The sequence below is a fragment of the Sinocyclocheilus anshuiensis genome, unplaced genomic scaffold (assembly GCF_001515605.1).
Source record: "Sinocyclocheilus anshuiensis isolate Anshui unplaced genomic scaffold, SAMN03320099.WGS_v1.1 scaffold180, whole genome shotgun sequence".
NCBI lineage: Eukaryota > Metazoa > Chordata > Actinopteri > Cypriniformes > Cyprinidae > Sinocyclocheilus > Sinocyclocheilus anshuiensis.
Genome location: NW_015554093.1, coordinates 2,043,412 through 2,048,302, shown reverse-complemented (window position 1 = coordinate 2,048,302; position 4,891 = coordinate 2,043,412). Strand labels below are relative to the sequence as shown.

Below are 4,891 nucleotides of genomic sequence, written 5' to 3'. Positions count from 1 at the left end.
TTTTGTGAGACTGTGATACATCGACAAAACAAATTATGTGATGTTCATTCAGCCCGTAGCTATTGCAAACATACACACCTGACGCAAAAGGTACATCAATCAATCAATAGGCTATTTGTATTGCCATGAACTACAATAATTGTTTTGAATAAATATTTGACTTAAGACCTCAGATTGACCAATCAGTGGCCTATTCCATAGCCGTGTAATAAAAGTGTTTAAATGGAATGTAATATTAAACCGATACCGTAAAAATAAATAAATAAATAAATAAATAAATAAAATGAATGAATGAATACAAAAACTTAAGGCTTTGATTTTATTATTCATAATATTTATTGCGCGATAAGAAACCTGTTTTTAATTCCAGAGAGTGTTTAAAGCATATATTTTAGTGTTTCGGCAGACCGTAAAGGTTGGGAACCCCTGGTTTAAACGGATTAAGGGACAGTAGGGGGATTGATCAGACGCAGTTACTGGACATAGTCGTTGGTCCAGATTTTGATAAAGTAAGTCACATTGAGACAACGGTGCCGCAGTCATCATGTCGTCGGTGAGGCTGGAAGGCGAAGTGCTCGCGCGGGATGATTGGTGAGGTGTTCCACTGACCGCGCCCTCATTTCGCGCCTATAACCGCTACGTTACCGGGAGAACGCGCATATAGCGGTAGATCTGCTGTGGCGTTTCATGCAGGTTGAGCGGCTTGACGCGCTCACGCGGCCGTCGACTGTACGGCAGTGAAAGGGGAGGGCAAACGCAGCATTTCGCCTCTCTGGACTATATAAAAGACAAACGAACAATTTACAGTGAGAAGTGGGGATAAAGCGCGCTCACTTTCAGCCACAAACACAGGTAAGAAGAGCACTTCTGTGTGTCTGCAGATGCTTTTGTCATCAGAATATGTGTTTTCAGGAATGCAGGTGATGCGCGGGGCTGGGGAAGTAAACGGATGGTGTTGACTCATAAGCGAAGATGTTGTCTGTTCTGTGTGTTACTGTAAAGCCCTCGGAAGTGTGGCTTTATATATGTCCCTCATTGGTAATGGTTTGAACACCTGCGTGCCAGCGTAGCGTTACTAACGGGCGCTGTGTGTATTGATTTGCCCCCTTTCGAGTCATGCCATGTGCGGCTCTTAGATGCACGAGAGAGAGAGAGAGAGAGAGAGAGAGAAATGGAAAAGCCGTGGGAATAAATCATCCTTTTGTTTAGATAAGCGGCTGTTTTATCCTTCGAATGGGTTGTTGATAAAATGTTTGCTTTCGTTGAACGAATTTTCAGAGGGTATGTCCTTCTGACCTTTTAACCAACTTAACCAAGAACTGGCTACATGTAAACATATGGTCTGAATAAATTGTTTGGATGACTTGAATTGACAGCCGAGGCCCGTGAGAGTGTTTCTGGACATAATGTTTTGAGAAGATTCAGCCTCTTTTATGCATCGTCATTTACGAGTTCAGGGAGTCCAGTTCATCACATAATATTTTTATGGTGTAAGTCGCATTCAAATAGTTCGCAGGCAACTCGGATGTATATGATGTCATTATTTACTCTCATGTTGTTCCAAACCCAAACGATTTTCTTCCTTGTGTGGAAGGCATATTTAGTGATTTCCTGGTCACTTTTGTCCATGTGATGACAGTGCATCGTGACTGAAGATATTAAGCTTAACAAATGGCTTGAAATGACCAAAAATTATCATGAAAATCACAAGAATCATGACTTCTGCAAGTGCTTCACTTCAATTTCAGTTGTTTTTAGTGATAATCCTCCCCAGTTGAACACGAGTAGCAGATCAGTCTGGTTTGTGAACACATCATTCAGGCTAGTTTTGTGAACTGGATCAACAGATTAATCTAGAAGATCAGACTCAAACAAATTATTTGTTCACAAATCATTGGAGAATGCTGCTTATCTAAAAAGCACATTATGTGGTAAATATTTCATACATTTCTAGTTAAATTTTGGTCTGTTCCTCACACAAGCAATCCTACTCCAGAAGACTTGAAATGTAGACTTGACTATTTTACAGTAACATGCATTAACTAATTGTAAAAATAGTGTTCTATTAGGTAACATTACTTAATGCATTAACTAACAATGAGCTATACATTTGTTACACCATTTATTATTTTTTGTTAATAGTAGTTAATATAAATACAACTGTTCATTGTTAGTTCATGTTAGACCAGGTCCATTAAATATTAAGATGCAACTTTTGACTTTATTAATATATTAGCAATAACATATGTTAAAATTAACATTATAACCTAAGACTAATAAATGTTTTACAAGTATTTTTCATTGTTAGTTCATGTTAACAAATGCAATCTTATTGTAAAATGTTGCTTATGATACTTATATTGTGATTGATTGACAGATTTATTTATTTATTGCATCTTTTTTGTCTTCTTTGACATGTTTCCAATTGTGTTACACTGCAAGAAATCTGTAAAGCTTTTGAACATGAGAGTGAGTATATGACAATCAAATTTACCTGCACTGGTAGCCTCCTATTCATTGGTCAGCTTTAATGGATGTCAGCAGCACTACTAGGGTTGCAAAGGGATGGAACATTTCCGGGAAATTTTCCGGGAAACTTTCCAAAAATCCCTGGAATATTCAAAAAAATCCTGGAAAGTTTCCAAAATTTCTGGAATATTTCCAAAATTTCCTGGAAATTTTCCACCTCTTTGCAACCCTAGTCAGCACATCTAAAGAATGAAGCCACCAAAACACTATGTTTTAATCCTTTTTGTATCGCCCTCTTGAACATCTGTTGTCTTTTTCTGCCGTTGCCATGTTGCAACCCTCTATTAGCTCTATCACCAACTGTTCTGTGGCAGGGCAGCCAGGGCTGAAGAACTGAGCATAACTTGATTGTGAGCTGGTGTCAGATAAATCTTTCTGGGCTCTGGTGTGTGAAAATCCAGTAGCACTAGCTGTGGATGACAATACATCATGGATGTAATTAAATTCACTGTTTATTATTAGTATATGATTAACACCACTAATTGCATACGAGTCCCTTGCGTAGTAACTGCTTAGGTGATTCAGTCAAATTGAGCCTTGATAAATGTAGGCTATATTCAGACTTATGAGACACCCTCTAGACAAACTCCAGTTCTTAGGTTGATCAAATCGACAGGACTGCTGTTATTGAAAGGCCTGAGCAATCAATATCACATAATAGTTGCTGTCTGTCAGCATAATAGGTAAGTTCGACAGTTGTATGCAACCATTTATGAGGCTATAAAAATGTGGACACAAAGATGCAGATGGTTTTGCTCTGTGCATGAAGACCATTAAATGATTCCTAGCCATGGGGATATGGGTCAGTAATGGAAAACACTGCTTTGAACATGTTAGCCGGTCTGTGCCATTTCCAGCTTTGTACCTATAAACCATAAACGTTTCATGAGCATTTTTAAAACCGTGCTGTAATAATAAGAAAAAAAAATCAAATGCATTCTGTTTTCAAGCACCATCGATTATTCATTCAGCTATGCAGTAGCAAGGATGTCGAAACAACATCACCACCCATCACCAGGAGCTTGACCTAGCTTTCCTTCCAGGTAGCAGTAGGGAAAAAGGGATTTTACTAAGGGGATGCCCACTGCCAGAATGCACATCTGGGTTTTGCATGGCTCATCTTGTTCATCCATAGCTGGAACACGGTATGTCACCCCGTTGCACTGATTCGAAATCAGTTTTGCAGTTGCTGTCATGGTTGCGGTTTGGATTTTGCCAGGCGAGGCAGGTCCCACTTCAGGAGAATGAGAGGAGAGCAGAAGGGGGGACCAGCATTATCAATAGCCTCCTATGAGTGTTAGGCCTGGAACTAAATCTCATCTCACCAGCTGATAAGGAGTATCTCTGGCCGTCATTGGGCTCAGAGATACCGAGAAAGGAGGGGGAGGAAGGAAAGCTGGTGGCTTTCCTGATGGACAGGTGGTGTTCCTTTCTTTTTTTTTTTTGCTCCCCTGTCTGTACATATGAGGGTTGACTGGCTGGTTTGTGAGCGTGCTTTTTTTTATTTTTTTATTTTTTATTCTTCGTCCTTCTGTGCTGTCCTTTGGCGTCTGTGTATGAGGAACCGTTTTGAAAGGAATGCCACAGTTAGTCGTGTTATGATAGAATTTTGCCTGGTGCAGCTCGCACAGTGACCCAGTGTTGGGTAACTGACAAGTTGTCAGATTGTTTGCATGCTGCTTAATTAATTACTTTTTAAAGCATTTTGCAATTAGCATGATGATAGTTCATTATAACATTGCCTCATGATGTCTTCCATTGTAATGCTCATGCTGGGTGTGAATTAGACTTACTAAGCTGCATGATGATCTATACTTTTATTTAATTATTAATGCGAGATGAGCACAAAACAAAAGGAAAACATGCAGTAGGATACATTAGGACTGCATAATTTTTAATTGAGATTACTATTACGGCTGCCGATGTGAAGTGTCAATTATAGCATACTATTTAAGTCTACACTTTAGGGATGTAACGATTACCGGTTTGACGATAAATCATGATAAAATTCCCCATGGTTAGTGTTACCGTTTCATCTTTTAATTATCATTAAAACCGTATTAGATTACCGCGATTTGAACAACTCGCGATAAATACGGTAAATACTGTCCAGCATAAAGCACAGTTTTCAGTAACAGTCTCACGTGCGCACAGCATGCAGAGTAGTTTCGTTTTGAGTGAAAACAGGGTGGAAAAGCTGGGAGGTTTTAAAAGAGTGCTAAGGGAATTATACAAATGAATATATTAATTAATTAATTATATGAATGTACCTCTGAAGGTTCTGACTGTCTTCAGAAACGATTCGATGGCATTTTGTTTTCATCTTCGCTCCATGTAATACCTAAAGGAAGTGTTCTTAATC

General features: G+C 39.0%; 1 protein-coding gene across 3 annotated transcripts in view; it reads left to right on the top strand.

The window, feature by feature from the left end:
* Window positions 1-542: 542 nt before the first annotated feature.
* The window catches only part of LOC107669357 (neurexin-1-like), a 414,348-nt gene continuing 409,999 nt past the window's right edge, over window positions 543-4,891 (top strand). For all 3 annotated transcript variants that reach the window (XM_016461537.1, XM_016461539.1, XM_016461538.1), the window contains exon 1: window positions 543-852. The gene's annotated coding sequence lies outside the window, so the exon portion shown is untranslated. The remainder of the gene's footprint in view (window positions 853-4,891) is intronic.